Source organism: Portunus trituberculatus, chromosome 27 (genome assembly GCF_017591435.1).
Source record: "Portunus trituberculatus isolate SZX2019 chromosome 27, ASM1759143v1, whole genome shotgun sequence".
Taxonomy (NCBI): Eukaryota; Metazoa; Arthropoda; class Malacostraca; order Decapoda; family Portunidae; genus Portunus; species Portunus trituberculatus.
Genome location: NC_059281.1, coordinates 10,994,902 through 11,015,059, shown reverse-complemented (window position 1 = coordinate 11,015,059; position 20,158 = coordinate 10,994,902). Strand labels below are relative to the sequence as shown.

General features: G+C 44.9%; 1 protein-coding gene across 1 annotated transcript in view; it reads right to left on the bottom strand.

Moving 5' to 3' along the window:
- LOC123509370 (inactive rhomboid protein 1-like) overlaps positions 1 to 20,158 on the bottom strand; it is a 274,097-nt gene that overhangs the window by 226,484 nt on the left and 27,455 nt on the right. Inside the window, exon 2 of the mRNA XM_045263634.1 lies at positions 1,899 to 1,928. The gene's annotated coding sequence lies outside the window, so the exon portion shown is untranslated. The remainder of the gene's footprint in view (positions 1 to 1,898; positions 1,929 to 20,158) is intronic.

Genomic DNA, 20,158 nt, shown 5'->3' with positions numbered 1-20,158 from the left:
CACATATACGTATAAAAGTAGATACATTTTTTTCACGCATGGCAGATAAGTAGATACATGCCTGCGTCTGTATTTCCATCTTCCGACGTGACTACTTTTAAGAGGGAAATTTCAAGACATTTCTCCCAAACTCTTGGATAACTCTTGTATATATGCCTCACACACATATAAGTAGATACATTCTCTTCACGTATGGCAGATAAGTAGATCCATGTCTGCTTCTGTATTTCCATCTACCGACGTGACTACTTTTAAGAGGGAAATTTCAAGACATTTCTCCCATACTTTTGGATAACTCTATTATTCTTTAAGGGAACTGGCAATCAAGTGGGTCTTTTAAGGAGGGTTTTGCGTTGCCCCTGGCCAACTTCCCTTCTTGCATAAAATAAATGCATGAGAAGTGAAGGTAGCGGCATTGTGCAGGAGACACGTGTGGTGCAGAACAAAGACAAAAGGAAGCTTGGCGAGATTCAAGACAAGGAAGCCATGAGTACTCAGCGGTGAGTGAGGCAGCGGGGTGAGGAGGAAGGGTAGTGGTGGGGGACATGAGTTAGGGAGTGGCTGTGACAAGCAATACGTGAGTGAGTGAGTGAGTGAGCGAGTCAAAGCCACGAACAGCAGCAGCGGCGGTAGTGGCGGCGGCGGCAGGCGTGGCAACCAGTGCAATGATTAAGCGAGGTGCATTCCTGGTGTTGGTGATACTGGTGCGCGCACACACACACACACACACACACACACACACAAGTTGTTGCATTGCATGTGAAAGAGTAAAGTTAAGGTAGTGATGGTGGTGATGGTGGTGGTGGTGGTGGTGGTGGTGGTGGTGGTGGTGGTGATGGTGGTGGTGGTGATGTTGGTGATGGTGGTGGTGGTGAGTGCTTCTTGTGGAGGTGCGCGCTGGTGGCCAATCGAGCGAGTGTGTGTGTGTGTGTGTGAGAGAGAGAGAGAGAGAGAGAGAGAGAGAGAGAGAGAGAGAGAGAGAGAGAGAGAGAGAGAGAGAGAGAGAGAGAGAGAGAGAGAGATTTGAAACAGTGAATAATAAACAAATAAACGCGAAAAAAATGGACTGAGATAAAGAAACACAAGAACAGAGAAACAATACCCTTGAAAGAGAAAAAAAAAAAACGAAATGAATACATAAGAAGAAAGAAGAAATAAACAAAAAAAATTAAATAAAGAAAAAAATAAAAATGAAAAACAGAACAAACAACAAAAGAAAGAACAAAAGACAAGACAGACACACATACAGACACACAGGCAGACATACAGACAGACAGACGAGTAGCCAGACAGAACCCCCCCACTTCCCCTTCGCCCCCTTGATGGCATGATGGAGACGGCAAGCACTCGCCCTGACGTCTAGAAAGTGCATATGCCATCGATCTGTATGACACACACACACACACACACACACACACACACACACACACACACACACGCACGCACGCACACACTCTTGAAATACACAAAAAACGTACGTCTGCGTTGGTGGTGGTGGTGGTGGTGGTGGTGGTGGTGGTGAAGAGGATGCGGTGGAAGAGTGGTAGTGATGATGGTGTGAGTATGGCAGAGGTGTAATGGATTCATTGTAATGGTGGCAGTGGAGTGTGTGGATAGATGGATGCAAGGTGGAGGCGTGGAGGTGCAGATGTGACGGTGGCTATGGATGCAAGGAGGTGGTGATGCGTGGTGGTGATGGATGCAAGATAGGGACGTGGATTGGTGAAGGTGTAGTGGTGGTGGACTTGGTGGATGCAAGATGGGTGCGAGGATCGGTGAAGGCGTTGTGGTGGTGGCGGTGGTAGATGCAAGGTGGATGCGTGGCGGTGATGAGGCGTGATGGTGGTGGCGGTGGTGGATGCAGGATGGATGCGTGGCAGTGGATGGAGTAGCCTCACCTTTGGTATGCCCTGCACGAGTCCAGCAGTCTGGAAAACAATAATAAGAGTGTTTGTTAAAGGCATCGGGAGTGGCCGGCCGGAGGTGACGTCACGCTGGACGGGGGGGCACACTCACGGTGGCGGCGTGATTACTGGCCTGCCCTGCCCTGTGCGGCCCACCCTACCCCTGCCCTGCCGCCATGCCCTCTACAGGACTGGCTGGCTGTGTCACCCTTGGCTTTTATTTGCAATGTGGTGATGGATAGACTGACTGACTGGCTTTACTGGTCTTCATGTCACTTATAAACTCTTGGTACTGTTTCACTGTTTGATCTGCTACAGTCTCTGACGAGACAGCCAGACGTTACCCTACGGAACGAGCTCAGAGCTCATTATTTCCGATCTTCGGATAGGCCTGAGACCAGGCACACACCACACACCGGGACAACAAGGTCACAACTCCTCGATTTACATCCCGTACCTACTCACTGCTAGGTGAACAGGGGCTACACGTGAAAGGAGACACACCCAAATATCTCCACCCGGCCGGGGAATCGAACCCTGGTCCTCTGGCTTGTGAAGCCAGCGCTCTAACCACTGAGCTACCGGGCGTGTGTGTGTGTGTGTGTGTGTGTGCGCACGTAGCAACCCAGAGGTGTGTGTATCATAGCTTATTCCACTGATACACACACACATGAATATAGAAATACACACATGGAAAATAGGTCACACACACACACACACACACACACACACACACACACACACACACACACACACACACACACACACACACACACACACACACACACACACACACACACACACACACACACACACACACACACACACCTTTCATGGCGGACCATAACATGTTTTGGCGCGGACCATGAAATGAAACAGCCAGGCTCTCAATAAAAGGAACACAGGCACACACGGCCCACGCTGCGCAGATCCAAAAGGTTGATTGTGGCCAAGTGCTGCTCTTATGCTGTTACGGTTATGTACTCTCTCTCTCTCTCTCTCTCTCTCTCTCTCTCTCTCTCTCTCTCTCTCTCTCTCTCTCTCTCTCTCTCTCTCTCTCTCTCTCTCTCTCTGAGTTTGTTTTATTTCTTCCCTCTCATCCTGTTTCTCCTTTCTCCTCCTCCTCCTCCTCCTCCTCCTCCTCCTCCTCGTCATACTACTCCTTTTCTTCTTACAAGTCGTCCTCCCACACAACTAACTTTCTCCTCACCCACCTATCCAATCCCCACCGCTCTCTCTCTCTCTCTCTCTCTCTCTCTCTCTCTCTCTCTCTCTCTCTCTCTCTCTCTCTCTCTCTCCGAGTCTATTGATCTCCCACACATCATTCCCACACCCTCAAAGGCGTGCTCACCAACACCACTTTAAGCTCCTGCCTCACCACCACCACCACCACCACCACCACCACGCTGTCCTTCAACACTGCGCTGGTAGTGATGTTGTGTGCTGCAGGTACTGTGTTGGTGGTGATGGTGGTGGCGTAGCTTGTGTGGTGGTGGTGGTGGTGGTGGTAATCTGACTAAAATCCTTCGTTATGCAGTAGTTGGTGGTGGTGATGGTGGTGGTGATGGTGGTGGTGAGTGTGTTATAGGTGATGGTGAGGCAACACTCCTCGTATGAAGTAATACAGATAACAATAACACAAGGCATATCCAGTATTTGTTACACGCGTGGCCACAATACCCAATAACAGTGTTCGCTTGCCGAAACACCCACCACACCACCAGCTCTCTATGCTACACCGGACGAAGGATGCAACACCACCCCCACTCGCACACATGCACCAGTCTTAACAGTACTTATAATCACATTACTGCTTGTCATCACCACATACACAGCGTCACATTAACCCCTTCACTACTGGGAGACATTTTTACCTTGTGATTTGTGTACGATTAGACCATTTTATTGACATTAGCAAGGGTCTATGGAGGTCAGAAGATTAATGGCACAGTCTTCACTATTTTAACCCTCACATAAGTTTCTAAAGCTGTATAAAATCACGAAATAATAACCAGAATGAATATGGAAACGCGTCATAGTACTGAAGGGGTTAACACACACACACACACACACACACACACACACACACACACACACACACACACACACACACAGAAGTCAAACCATAGGCCACTTCAGGCTTGCAACACGAGACACCCAATGAAGGAAGTGAATATGGCAGGCAACACACGAGGCTACAGTAACACACACCAGATACACGCCAAAGGGAAGGTGACGCGTGGCTCCATTAGCAGTAAATGGCCACAAAGGTACAAGTGAACACTCTACAGCAGGCAGTCATAGTGGGCAGTCACGTTACTCCATAATGCAACAATAACAGTAACGCACCACACTTAACTAGTCACGCATTGCTGCTGTAAGAGTACTTGTAATGCGTTAACGCTAACTTGACTCATAAGCTCCGCCCACTTGTTCCAAACTCCTCCCACGTCCCTTCCCTCCACTCCCTCTGTGATACACGGGGCAGCAGACTTGATAGGTAAAGTTTAGTAGGTGATGAGGGAGCCCAAACGAACACGAAGGAAGGACAAACAGTGGTATACATTACAACCAAGATATACACTACAAAACATGGGGAAACTGTCTATTAACTCCCGCAGTACTGAGACGCATTCCTACCATGAGTTTTGTGTGAGATTAGACGATTTTATTTGCATTAGGAAGGGTGTATGGAGGTCAGAAGATTAATGGCCACAGTCTTCACTATTTTAATCCCCCACGTAAGTTTATGAAGCTGTAGAAAATCACTAAATAGTAACCTGAATGAATATAGAAAGGCGTCACGATACTCAAGGGATTAATATGATATACTAACCACTACACGATCCTCCCTTCTCCCACACACACGCGCGTCTAGTAAATATAACAACACACACAAGTAAATATGACGAAGGAAGAGAGAAAAAGAATCAGAAAATAAACACAAGTAAAAAATATAAATAAAATGAGAATAATATGCTAGAATAAACTTCCTCGTCATCACATTTACGTACAAATTCCCGCCCTAATTGCTCTCAGTCTTATCACTTCCGAGCATGATATTGACAGTAGAGAGGGAGAGGGAGAGAGAGAGGGAGAGGGAGATATTAGGTAGCACTGAGGGAGATGGACAGACTGGCTGGTGAAATATACATGTTTATAAACCCTTACATATCACCCTCCCTCACTTCCCCTCCTCCTAACACACAAAATAAACAAATACGAAAATAAGCTTAAAAACTGTGCCACATCAAGCTGCTCGACACACGGAGGGGAAAATAACATGTACATAAAAACAAGTAATATATTTCAAGAGACAACTGTACAGAGGGGAATGACCGGAGATTGATACGTTCTATGGGCGTGTTGCGTGTCGGGTCCAGGCTCCAGGCGGGGAGACACAAGGGAACCCAAATGAAGGAACAGGAAGTAGCAGTTCTCAACCTCCTTACGTGACTGAATAGCTACATTACCTAAGTCACGTATGGAGGTAAGGAGGCAGTGTGGAGGTGAAGGAGGTGAAAGTGGAGTTTTAAAGTGTTTGTGGGTGGATGAGAGAAGATGGAGGAGGGAATATGGTGGAGTGAGAGTGGATAAGAGAGGGTGGAGGAAGAAATGTAGTGGAAGGAAAGAGAGAGAGAGAGAGAGAGAGAGAGAGAGAGAGAGAGAGAGAGAGAGAGAGAGAGAGAGAGAGAGAGAGAGAGAGAGAGAGAGAGAGAGAGAGAGAGAGAGAGAGAGAGAGAGAGAGAGAGAGAGAGAAAGCTACAAGACCATGAAACAAAAAAGTAAAGACGCACAAGAGAAACGAAGCGAAGCGAAGAGAAGAGAAGAGAAGATAAAGAGTAAGAGTGAAAGGAGAGGTGAGAGCAGTGAGTGAGGCAGGTGAGAGGGTGACACTGACAGAGAGGGAAAGTATGGCCTGCACAAGACATTCCTCTCCCCTCTTTCAGTATTATTCGTCTAACAGTCTTGAGGAGAGGGGAAGGGAAGGGAGAGGGAAGAACCGAGAGAAAGGGAAGGAAAGTGGAAAGGAGTATGGAAGGAAGGAAGGAAGGAAGGATGGAAGGATGGATGGATGGAAAGGTCTGTGGATCGTGTGATGATGGAGGAGAAGAGGAAAGGATGAATGGCTGGAGGGAAAGAGAGGGAGAGGGGAAGAAACAGAGGTGGAAGGAAACTTGTGGGTGAGAGAGAGAGAGAGAGAGAGAGAGAGAGAGAGAGAGAGAGAGAGAGAGAGAGAGAGAGAGAGAGAGAGAGAGAGAGAGAGAGAGAGAGAGAGAGAGAGAGAGAGAGAGAGAGAGAGAGAGAGATTACTTGAAAGAATGAAAGTGGGAATTTTCCAAGAATGAGAACACGAAGAGAGAGGAGGAGGAGGAGGAGGAGGAGGAGGAGGAGGAGGAGGAGGAGGAGGAGGAGGAGGAGGAGGAGGAGGAGGAGGAGGAGGAGGAGGAGGAGGAGGAGGAGGAGGAGGAGGAGGAGGAGGAGGAAGAGGAAGAGGAAGAGGAAGAGGAAGAGGAGGAGGAGGAGGAGGAGGAAAGAGGAAAGAGAAAATAAAGAAGCAAAACACAGCCCAGAAAGAATACAAGGAAAGGAAAATAGAGAAAGAAAGAAAAGAAGGAAGAAAGAAAAAGAAAGAGAAAAGAAACACAGACACACAAACTTTCTTTTTCCACCACCACCACCACCACCACCACCACCACCACCACCACAACAACAACAACAACAACAACAACAACAACAACAACAACAACAACAACAACAAGTCCCGTTTTCTCACATTCCCATTTCACACATCAGGACATTTTTCCAACACCACATCACCACAACACCTTCATCACCCCTCCCCTCCTCTCCTACCATCCCCCACCCGAACTCCCCCTACCCCCCGCAATGCACACACCCATTACAAGTTCCCATGTGTTAGAAAAGATCCATAGTATTGCATTTTGTCTCTCTCTCTCTCTCTCTCTCTCTCTCTCTCTCTCTCTCTCTCTCTCTCTCTCTCATGTATCATTTCAATTTATGGCTCCGTTCATCAGTATTTATATGTTTATTCGTGTGTGTGTGTGTGTGTGTGTGTGTGTGTGTGTGTGTGTGTGTGTGTGTGTTGACTGATATGACAGAAACAAAGGGACGATCGTACACAGGTAGTGGTGATGGTGGTGGTGGCGGCGATTTTTTGTGGTGACATGTAGTAGTGAACTTAGTGATGTTGAGATGTGGTGATGGTTAGCCGTGGTGGAAGTGAAAGTGGTGGTGATATTATTCGAGGTTGTGGTGGTGGTGGAGGTGGCGGTGGTGGTGGTGGTGGTGGTGGTGGTGGTGGTGGTGACGTGGTACAGCGGTGGTGGTGGTGATGGTGGTGAAGTGCGCAGTGATAAGAGGAAGCTTGGTGACGTCAGGCAGGTGAGAAGAGAATGTCGTCATCGAGAGAGCGAGAGAGAGAGAGAGAGAGAGAGAGAGAGAGAGAGAGAGAGAGAGAGAGAGAGAGAGAGAGAGAAGAGCAGGGGAAAGGGGGAGATCTCCACGTGCCTGCATTATTAAACCCAACCTTTCTGTAAACTTTACTTACACGGGAGGTATGCCAGCAATGTTACTTATTTTAACTTCTTTTTTACAATCTACACTCAAGAACAGCAATCTGAAGCCCTCGTCAATATCACCTCTTTATATTCCCTCCTCCCTGCTGACTATAATAATACATTTCTATTTACGATTGCAATGTCTTTTACACGAGAATTCACTCCATCTCAAGCACTTTTATCGTGTATTCTTCTCTTTCTTGTGCTTCTCGCTCCCTCACTGTCTTCTGTCCAACCCTCAGTAATGCAACACACACAATTTTCGCTGTTATTTGTATACTCTTCCTGCTTTTCATTGTTTTATCTAGCAATGTGGCCTGTTTCAGTTTATTGGCTGGAAAAGTGTGTGTCTTTGGGTGTATTTGGGTGTTTTGGCTATGTGTCTCTGTCTGTGTTTGTTACTATCTGTATGTCTCTGTCTCTGTTTTTCTCTCTCTCTCTCTCTCTCTCTCTCTCTCTCTCTCTCTGAAGGCGACAAGACAAGTAAAAAAAATGGAAAATGAGTTAGATAATAATAATGTCATTCTTTTGTCACCCCTTAAAGAAAACGAGAAGCAGATAGAATAGCCAATAATGTGAGCGAGGTGTCTTGATAACTCCCACCACCACCTTCACCACCGTCACACTCAACACCACAACCACCATTACCATTACCTGTCATCACCTGCTTCCCCTCTCACCACACGCATCATCACCATTACTTATTATTACTATTGCTTATTTATTGTTCATCCTTTCCAGTCTCACTTCCTTACAAGACTTGATTTTAGTACCCGTTGGTGAGGGGGAATGCACTCATCATCATCAGCAGCAGCAGTATTACACGAGTACCCGCCCCCTCCTCTTCTCTCTCTGTCTTTCTGTCTCTTCTCTCTCTCTCTCTCTCTCTCTCTCTCTCTCTCTCTCTCTCTCTCTCTCTCTCTCTCTGGTTCTGTTTATCGAGGAAGGTAATGGAATATATGGGCATTATAAGTGATGCTGAGTAAGACTGTAGTAGCAGAAGCATCAGTCACCACCATCACCACCACCAACACCACTATCACCACCACCACCACCACTATCACTACCACAACAACACCAGCGAAACACACATCAACATACCACACATTTCATCCTTTCATCTCGTTTTCTGTATACTTTATGAAAAAATGCTTCCCTCCATCCCCCTCCCACGGCCACACACACACACACACACACACACACACACACACACACACGTATATCCAATTTATTGCTTTCTCGTTTTCTTTTTTTATGAACGCCAGATTCTTTCAGTCACTGCCACGAAAAGTTCAATATGCGAGTGCCAATCTTGGTCAGCCCAGTAATGACCTTTTAATGGCATCATCTCAGTCCAAATTGCATTCCTACACTGTCCATCCCTCACTCCATCGCACCTCCCAACCACGTCTCCCTGCCACGTCTCCCTACCACACTTCCCCGCCACACCTCCCCGCCACACTTCCCACCACGTCTCCCCGCCACACCTCCTGCTACACTTCCCCACCACACCTCCCTGCTACACTTCCCCGCCACGTCTCCCCACCACGTCTCCCCGCCACGTCTCCCCACAACACCTCCCTGCCACACCTCCCTGCTACACTTCCCCACCCCGTCTCCCCGCCACGACTCCCTACCACGCTTCCCCCACCACACTTCCCCGCCTCTCCTCCCTGCCATGTCACCTCCACCACAACATTGCTCAGCTGACATTTGACGTATATCTAACATTCACCACACTTATCGCTACAAGAAACATGGATCACAGTTTTTTGCTCTTTTCCAGCGGTTAACGCTGCGATAGATCTGAGTCTCTTTTAATTTTTCTTTTCTTTTTTCTTTTTTTTTCATCAGATCAGTTCAGAGTCTATTTTCAAATATCAAACAACGCCTCACCTTTGGAAAAATCAAAGACATGCAGAGCCAAAAAGCGATTAAAAAGCAAAGGTCAGATCATCTCCTTGCATTATGTTTGATTAGTTTTTATATTTCTGACGATGTGAAGTAAGTAAGGGTTCAGTTAGATTCGTCCTCGTTTCCTACCTTGAGTTGATGAAACCTAATGTAACCTAACCTAACCATACCTTGTCTAACCTTACCATCCTCTTACTTTAGCTCATTTCACACTAAAGTAATCTACACCTGCATAACGTAACCTAACCATACCTTGTCTAAACCTTGTCTAACCCTACCCTCCTCTTACTTCAGCTCATTTCACACTAAAACTAATGTAAACCTGCATAACGTAACCTAACCTAACCTACCCTAACCTTGTCTAACCTTACCCTCTTCTTACTTCAGCTCATTTCACACTAAACTACTGTAAATCTGCATAACTTAACCAAACCATACCTTACCTAACCTTACTTATTGTTTTACATCAGCCACTTCTATTCTACGCTCTCCTAACTTAACCTATCCTAACCTAACTACACCTTGCCTATCCTTACTTACCCTCCTGTTACCTCACCCCTGTTTGCAGTAAACTAACCTAACCTAACCTAACCTTTCCTAACCTAACTTGCCTCTTACCTCATCCCTTCTAACTTAACCTAACCTAACGTAACCTTGCCCACCTTACATATTCTCCTCTTACATCAGCCCCTTCTCTTTCACAATTACCTGACAACATAACCTAACCTTACCTTACCTTATTTACCTCTTACCTCAACCCATTCCATCTCACGCTCACCTGACTTAACCTAACCCAACCTCATCTAACCATACGTTGCCCATCCTTACATAATCCTTCTCTTACTTCACCCCTTCCCATCTCTCACCTCATCTCACCCCTTCCTATCTCTCATCTCACCTCACCCCTTCCCATCCTCTCATCTCTCATTTTACCTCACCCCATCTCTCACCTCACCTCAACCCTTCCCATCACACCTCCTCTCACCTCAGACTTACCTAACACAACACAAGTCACCTCAGACATGTGTAGACTCAATCGATCAGCGAGTCATCTTCCTCGCCGCTGCTCTCCCAGAAAAGAAATAATGTCGAAAAAAATAGAGAGAAAAAACAGATGAAAAAGTATTAAATTGCTTCTTCCCATCACGAAATAAATCTCTGAAAATAACACTATAATCTCTCTCTCTCTCTCTCTCTCTCTCTCTCTCTCTCTCTCTCTCTCTCTCTCTCTCTCTCTCTCTCTCTCTCTCTCTCTCTCTCTCTCTCTCTCTCTCTCTCTCTCTCTCTCTCTCTCTCTCTCTCTCACACCTTTATCTCTATCTTTTATTCTACTGCTCATGGTAAACACTCTACATACACACTCTCTCTCTCTCTCTCTCTCTCTCTCTCTCTCTCTCTCTCTCTCTCTCTCTCTCTCTCTCTCTCTCTCTCTCTCTCTCTCTCTCTCTCTCTCTCTCTCTCTCTCTCTCTCTCTCTCTCTCTCTCTCTCTCTCTCTCTCTCTCTCTCTCTTTCATCTCTCAGCTTATCTCTATCTTTCATCCTACTGCTTACACACACACACACACACACATTCTCTCTCTCTCTCTCTCTCTCTCTCTCTCTCTCTCTCTCTCTCTCTCTCTCTCTCTCTCTCTCTCTCTCATTCGTAGTGATCCAATTGAACACGTCGAGCTCTTTTCTCTCCCTTAGCACCTGCCAGACTCGGAAAAGCCGCCTCTATACAGTAGTAAATTGGCCCTTAGCCAGACTCGCCGCGCCTTTCTTTACACGCCCGCCCCAGACCCGCCTCCCCGCGCCCGTAACGCCTCTCAATACCCAGCTGTAACGCGCCACGCCTTTGTCCCCAGAGAGAGAGAGAGAGAGAGATAAAGAGAGTACCATTGCTCCATTCCCTTGTTCTTCCTTATTTTCTTCACTCTCCACCTCCTCCACCTCCTCCTCCTCCTCCTTCTTGTCCCCTGCAAGGTCACGCCTCCAGGACACACGTAACAAGGGTGGTGTCCTCAGCCCTCCAGGTAAGTCTTAATTGCCTTTACCTGTAGCACCTCTGTACCACCTAACCCACTCCCTGTGCCGCGCCTCCCCTCACCTGTACACCGCTGCCCACTGCCTGTGCTCACCTGTACTGCGTCATCTGTTACCTGTGCTTTGTCTGTGTTCAAAGGTGTTTTAAAAGTACCGTCATTGAGAGAGAGAGAGAGAGAGAGAGAGAGAGAGAGAGAGAGAGAGAGAGAGATTCACATGGAATTTTATACCAACGCTGCTTTTCCTCTGTGATTAGAGAGAGAGGAGGAAAAAGGAGGAGAAAGGAGAAAAAGAAAAAAGGCTCTGAAATCTGTTTTTTTTTTCTCTCTCTCTCTCTCTCTCTCTCTCTCTCTCTCTCTCTCTCTCTCTCTCTCTCTCTCTCTCTCTCTCTACATTAGTCACCACATGCATCCTCGGAAGAACCAACTAGCATTTCATCAGCATCTCTCTCTCCCCTTGTGTTACTCTCCCACGCCTTCTCTCCCCTATCAGTGCCCCTTCCCTACATATACAAGTACCACGGGAGGCGGGACATGATTTCTTCAGCAAGGCAGAGGCAGGGGCGAGAAACAAGGCTCTGGACAGCGATGGGGCGGTGTGAGGCAATAACACTCGCGCAGAAATAGAGATACCTGTGACTCTATTTTACTCCATTACGTTAAAGTGTAAGAGGCGATGTAAAGGAACTCCAAGGAAGGGCGAGTATTAGTTAAGCTCTGAAGGTTTTAATTGAGCTCCGTTTTCTAATTAGCGTGTACCTGTTTCTAATTTGCAGTAGAAGCTAACACTGTCGATTCTAATGTTCCCAGGGTGTTTTGTTTGTGGTATGTGGTGTTTATTGTGTGTTGTGTTGTGTTGTGTTGTGTTGCAAGTATGGCAAGTATGTGCTTTTTATATAAGAGTAGTATTTATGGGTGCGATAGAGAGAGAGAGAGAGAGAGAGAGAGAGAGAGAGAGAGAGAGAGAGAGAGAGAGAGAGAGAGAGAGAGAGAGAGAGAGAGAGAGAAAGAGAAGACAAAAGACAGAGAAAGAGACAGAGAGAGAGATGTAAAAATAAAGAAACCACAGAGAGAGATGATAAAGCACATAAAAAAAAGACAAAATAAAAAGAAGAGAAGAAAGAATAACCAGGAAAGAGAGGAAAAAAACAACACGTGCTTATATATAAAGACATTTCCAGGAAGCACGTGATTGGTGGAAAGTTGAAAGGCAGTTTTTCAGGACAAGAGGTGATTAGTAGGTGGACGAGGCGGCGCATCTCACTAGCAAACAAACCCAGAGCACAAAGGGATGACAACAATGATAAACAATAAAGGCTCGCAGGTCACAGCCAATCCAGGTAACACCCAATTAAACACAGCTAGGTGACGGCAAGGGAGAGGAAAGGAGGTCACAGTACGAGGCCTTAGAATATAATGTACTGTGGTGCTATGGTGCTGTGGTGCTGTGGTGAAACGAGAATGGACACTATAATGCGCTTTAATCCCTTCAGTACCATGACGCGCTTTCATATTAATTCTGGTTACTATTTGGTGATTATATACAGCTAAAGAAACTTATGTGATGGTTAAAATAGTGAAGAGTGTGGCCATTAATCTTCTGACCTCCATAGACCCTTCCTAATGTCAATAAAATGGTTTAATCGTGCACAAATCTTAAGGTAATAATGTGTCCCAGTACTGAAGAGGTTAAAAGTGGATGTATCGTGTATTTGTTGTATCCATATCCTTCTTTTTCTATTACCATTTTCTCCTTCCTCTCTCTCTTTCTCTTCCTTTCCTTTCAAACTTTTCCAGTTTTCCTTCTCTCTGTATTATCTTTTACACAAACTCCTTCCTTCATCTCGTCTTGCCCATATTTTCCTTTATAAACATCTATCTCCTTCACCGCCTTCACCGCCTTCTGGCAGGTGTTGGCGTGTTCCAGGGCGATTTGTTGTTGTTGTTGTTGTCGTTGTCGTTGTTGTTGTTGTTGTTGGTGGTGGTGGTGGTGGTGGGGGTACTGATGGTGTTGTGGTGTGCTGTGTTGTTTAGTGGTGGTGTGTGTGTGTGTGTGTGTGTGTGTGTGTGTGTGTGTGTGTGTGTGTGTGTGTGTGTGTGTGTGTGTGTGTGTGTGTGTGTGTGTGTGTTTTCTTTAGAGATAAATGTCTGTATTGTGATGTTGTTGTTGTTGTTGTTGTTGGTGGTGGTGGTGGTGGTGGTGAGTTGATGTGTTGTGTTGTTTAGTGGTGTGGTATGGTGTTGCATGTGTGTCTTTTCTCCCTTTCTTCCTCCTCCTCCTTTTCTTCCTTCCTTACCTTCTTTCATCCTTTCCCTCCTATCCACTTCTCCTTGTCTTTCATCCCTTACCTCCTCCTCCTCCTATGACAAACATTCTACTACTACTACCATTTTCCCTTCCTCCTCCTCCTCTTTCTCCACTTCACCCTGTTCACCTCCCTGTCCATTCCGGTCCATCACTTCCCATCATGCCTTCTTCCTATCAAAATTCCCCTTCTACTTAATCCAGCTTCCTTCCCTGCAGCAGAATCAAGCATAGCAGGGGAGGAGGAAGCAGTAGTGAGCAGGTTTGCCTTTAGAAACAAGCAGGAGAAACACATTTGCATTTTAGAAGCAATTGGTTTCTTCTCTAACTAGGGCACTGCAGAGAGAGAGAGTGAGAGTGAGAGCGAGAGAGAGAGAGAGAGAGAGAGAGAGAGAGAGAGAGAGAGAGAGAGAGAGATAATATGTGGAAGTGTAAGAAAATGAAGTGTGGAGAGAAAGAATTGAGTAAGTAAAGGAGGTGATAAGAAGTGGAGGAGAGAGAAGATAAATTAATATGAATGGAGGAGGAGGAGGAGGAGGAAAAATAGAACGAGGACAAGGAGGAAAACGAGGACGAGGATAATAAAGAGAAAGAGGAGGAAGATAAAGGAGAGATGAAGGAAGGATGGAAGGAGAAAAAATATGATGTGATGAAGACAAAGGAGGAGGAGGAGGAGGAGGAGGAGGAGGATACAGGTGGAAGAAAAACAATACTGGAAGTGACGTAGAAGGAAGAGGAGGAATGAAGGAGGAAGATAGAGATGAAAAAAGGAGAAGGCGGAGGGAGAGAATGAAAGAAATGGTGGGAAGACACACACACACACACACACACACACACACACACACACACACACACACACACACACACACACACACACACACACACACACACACACACTTGAAAAAAATATATATATATATATATATATATAGAGAGAGAGAGAGAGAGAGAGAGAGAGAGAGAGAGAGAGAGAGAGAGAGAGAGAGAGAGAGAGGAGGAGGAAGGACACAGGTGAATCGGACTCTCTCTCTCTCTCTCTCTCTCTCTCTCTCTCAAGGGTGTGGTCTGGCCCCTATTTTGACCTCCTTTCCCCTTACCCTCCTTCCTCCATGCCCTTTGTAAGCCTTCACAGGGGCAAGGATTGAGGGGGCGGTGCTCCCTGTCCTACCTTGTTCTAAAAGTGAAAATGGAGCTGTATCTGTAACTGAAAGCATGTTGCAACGCTCCCTGACACGGCCTTATTGATCTCTCTCTCTCTCTCTCTCTCTCTCTCTCTCTCTCTCTCTCTCTCTCGCTTCTCGCTCGCTTGTACTTTCACTGTTTTCGTGTCACAGTCGTCACTGTTTCACTATCACTTTCACTGTCCACATCACCACTGTCATCACCACCATCACTGTCATCACCACTATCACCAATACCACCGTCATCACCATCACTAGTTATCAGCCATATTTTCACTATTAACTACATTATCTACGTCTAAATCATCACCACCATCACCACAGCCACCACCACCACCACCACAATAATACTAGCAAACTATTACATTACGTCTAAATCATCACCACCACCACCATCACCACCACAATAATACCACCTATCTATTATGACTTGTATACCACCACCACCACCACCACCACCACCACCACCAGTGCAAGAGTATCTATATATACACAAAAGCTTTATCTATGTGACCAGTGTGTGATGTTATTTTAATGCTTCTTTTTGTTCATTTATTTACTTCAGCCAGGCAGGTTAATTTGCAGGTAATTCAGGTGTTCCACTCTTTTTTTCCCACGTGTGCATCATTTAACGTGGTAATAAGTGTAAAGCTCTCTCTCTCTCTCTCTCTCTCTCTCTCTAGTTTTATCATGGATGGAGCTATTTTTATTATTATTACTATTACTATTATTATTATTATTATTATTATTATTATTATCATTATTATTATTATTATTATCATTATTATTATTGTTGTTGTTGTTTTTGTGTTTCTCACTAACTCTTTTACTTCCCTATTTTCATGTTTTCTACCTAAATTACTATATCACTTAATAAATTAATGAGCTTTAGCTAACACACATTTATCTATTTACATATCTATCTATCTATCTGTATCTCCGTCTATTTTTCATGTACAGCAATATATTAACACACATCTATTATTATTTATATATCCATCTACTTATATCTCCGTCTATTCAAGTACAACAATATAATTTAAGGGTACGAGGTCGCCAAAATAATGCATGATAACCCACAACAACATCCCGTGGTAATATAAAGGAATAAATGATGCAAAGCGGGTACGATGTTTTGGGTGCAGTGTATGATGATGCCACAACAAATACGATACCAGACACTACACTCTCATCATGTCAGGGAATAACGGCGCGGTGTATCTACGGTAATGTGAATGTGGCCGCTGTGGTACAGTGGAACCATGCGCGCGTTGGGGTTACGAGGGGTCTCCAAGCGCACCGGTTCGAATCCTGTCCACGGTCCGAGTGTAGGTTGGGCTTCCTCACGCGGGGCAAGGGTTTCCTAGCGGATGGGCTTTGAGATAGGAGGTACAACAATAAAGTATCACCTTTAGCCTATAAATTATCGTGAAAATAAAACTCAAGAAGTCATAATGGAGAAGGTGTGCGTGTGATGGCGGGTGTCTGATGGAAGGTCTGTGTGTTTGTGTGTCTGTGTTATGACTTATGAATACAACTAAACATAAATATTGATAGAAAAATAAGAAAATGTTGAGTTCCAGTGATAATAATGAGGTAAAAAACTACAAATGGTAGAGGAAGAAAGAAATACGAGTTGAATTAGCTAGAGAAATACAAGAGAGAGGTTGAGTTACTATGAAAAACTTGAATGATGGAAAAATATTGATAAAAAGACGGTGAATTTCAATGATACAGCAGAGTACGGTATAACGCTTAAGGATACGACACAAAAACAAAACACCAACGATACAACACGCGCCATTACGTGATTAACGCACCACTAACTTCATTACGGCCAACACGGCAACGCAAATTACAAACACCATAATGAAGACACTGACACCACCACCACCACAACACCACCACCACAGCACAACACCGCCAGTCTCTTACCTGGTGTTCGCGCTCAGAAAAATACCACTGTTTGCATTTAATTAACCGCTGTTTACTTCTTCTCCTCCTCCTCCTCCTCCTCGTCTTCTTCCTCCTCCCTTTACGTACACATTCCGCAAAATTTGCATCTTTCCGAGGAGAATCTGATGCTCTTTTTTCTTCATCTCTCTCTCTCTCTCTCTCTCTCTCTCTCTCTCTCTCTCTCTCTACGCAGGCCAGAGTTTTGGAAGTTAATGAGTTTACGAAGCCATAAAATTACACAAACACGGTTATGGATTACAGTTCGCTCTCTCTCTCTCTCTCTCTCTCTCTCTCTCTCTCTCTCTCAGGAAAAGGAAAGGGGAGGAGGACAGCGACGAGAGAGAGAGAGAGAGAGAGAGAGAGAGAGAGAGAGAGAGAGAGAGAGAGAGAGAGAGAGAGAGAGTCTGTGTATGTCGCTGCTGTCACTCAAGACCATAAATTTGCAGATAAATAATGAGCAATTTAATCATTGGGCCATTAGCAGGAGGAGGAGGAGGAGGAGGAGGAGGAGGAGGAGGAGGAGGAGGAGGAGGCAAGACAGCGCTAAGTGGCGAGGCGGTGAGATAAGGACTAGTTTCCCCACGCGAGAACACTAGAAAAACTCTCTCTCTCTCTCTCTCTCTCTCTCTCTCTCTCTCGCTTGTCTTGTAGGTAATTTATGTATTTTCAAGAATGTAATAACGTGTGTGTGTGTGTGTGTGTGTGTGTGTGTGTGTGTGTGTGTGTGTGTGTGTGTGTGTGTGTGTGTGTGTGTGTGTGTCTTTCCTCGGTACTAAGAGCCACATTTACGATCATTCCCCGGCACACTTTCATTACCACAAGGCAGGGTTTGACTACCGCTCTGGGCGTCTCTTAGTACCACTTCCCACACATGTGCTCCTCCTCTCACTGTCCCCGCTGTCTATCCACTTCGCCACGAGAGATGCACTCCTATTAAGACCTTGCTTAAACCGACGCCACGCCACGCCCTTGTCTCTCTCCATGCCTGTTACTGACTCATCTGTGACCCCAAACACTGCTATTACTTCTTCATCTTGTTCTCATTGTGTGTAGGAAGTTAATTTTTTTCCATGTGTCTCTATTCACTGCCTCCTCTTCTTGTAGTTCATTTTTATTCATGTCACGCTTCAGTACGTCTTTTCATCTTGTTCTCTGTTCGCCCACAATCCTTATCCCTGCAGCTGGTATCACTGCTATTAAAACTTTGCTTAAACCTACACCACCTGCTTCTGAAGGCTCCACCTCCTCTCTAGCCATAGTTTTAGTTTATTGCTCCTGAATAAGATTCCACAGCGATTTATCTTTGACTCTAAACACTTAAACTTACATCCAGCTTTTTTTTTTTATGTTCTATCCTGCTCTCTCTCTATTTGTTGTTTTATTGTGTATAAAATTCCTCGCTGACTTATCTTTGACATTAAACACTGCCATTACAACCTTGCTTAAACCTACACACAGCTTCTTTTGAATGTTCTACCCTGTTCTCTATCCATCGTTGTGTTTATTGTTCCTTATTGTGTGTAAAATTCCTGGCTGACTTATCTCTAAACGCTGATATTACAATCTCACTTAAACTTACACCCAGCTTCTTTTCAACGCCTCACCCTGCTCTCTTTCTCTCCACCGTTGTTAATTTGTTGTTCTTTATTGAGTGTGTAAGAAACCTCGCTGACTCTTTATGACTCTACACACTGCTATTACAATATTGATTAAATTCATAACCAGCTGCTTTTAAACGCCAAATCTTACTTTCTATCCACTGTTGTTAGTTTGTTCTTAGTTACTGAGTGAGTAAGATCCCACAATGACGTTTCTCTGACTCTAAACACTGCTTTTACAACCTAGCTTAACCCCTTCAGTACTGGGACGCATTTTTACCTTGAGTTTGGGTGTAATTAGACGATTTTATTTACATTAGGAAGGGTCTATGGAGGTCAGAAGATTAAAGGACAGAATCTTCACTATTTTAATCCTCATATAAGTTTCTGAACCTGTACAAAATCACCAAATAGTAAGCAGAATAAATATGGAAACACGACATGGTACTGAAGGGGTTAAATTTACAACCAGCTGCTTTTAAACGTTCTACCCTGCTCTCTGTCCACCATTGTTAGCTTCTTCTTTTTTCGTTATTGAGTGTGTAAGATTCCTCATTGACTTTCTATATGTGACTCAAAACTAAAGGCTAGTTTGTAAATGCAAGGTTGAAAATAGAAAGAGTTTCCAAACACCCAGTTAAGTCAGTGGTCATCCTCACCCACCATTACCGCTCTCAAAACAAAACAAAACAAAAGAAAAAGACAGAGCGAATGTAAATATCTGGACACTCACAACAGATAGAATTTATGGTCGTATTCGAAAACATTTTAGTCTCTCACCACGACTATGTTCTCAGGCCACAGAGATGACTGGTCGGGTTTTGAAGAGAGTATTTCCTTTCAGTAACGCAGAAATCACGATAATTTATCACGCCCTGAAAAACCCTGTGTACCTTTAACTAGAACCTTTCCAAATACAGTAGAAGCGTTTCAGAATAGGAATCTCAGTGAAGAAAGTTGTGATGGTGGTGGTTGTAGTGGTGGTGGTGGTGGCAGTGATGGTCAGTGTGTAGACATTAGTGGAATGTAGTAATGATGGTGATGGAGCCGAGTTATTGTTGTTGTTTTTTTGTGGTAACCTGGTTAGTTAATGTTGCTGTTATTGTTGCTGTTATTGGTGTTGTTGTTGTTGTTGTTGTTGTTGTTGTTGTTTTAATTAGGGGTGATTTCGATTGTGGAGCTAATGGAAAAACCGTGCCACTTTTGTGTTGGTAATGAGATGCAACACTTACCTGATTAACACCTGTGTGGAGAGAGAGAGAGAGAGAGAGAGAGAGAGAGAGAGAGAGAGAGAGAGAGAGAGAGAGAGAGAGAGAGAGAGAGAGAGAGAGAGAGAGAGAGAGAGAGAGAGAGAGATTAAGCTACAAATGTGAGAAAGATAACCATAGACCTGTGTGTGTGTGTGTGTGTGTGTGTGTGTGTGTGTGTGTGTGTGTGTGTGTGTGTGTGTGTGTGTGTGTTTACCAGGGGTTCATTAATTATGGTATTTTTGTGTTAATTTGCTGAATAATGACAAGAGTTTAATTAAGTGTATGAGGGTGTGGTCGTGTGTGTGTGTGTGTGTGTGTGTGTGTGTGTGTGTGTGTGTGTGTGTGTGTGTGTGTGTGTGTGTGTGTGTGTGTGTGTGTGTGTGTGTGTGTGTGTGTGTGTGTGTGTGTGTGTGTGTGTGTGTGTGTGTGTGTGTGTGCGTCTG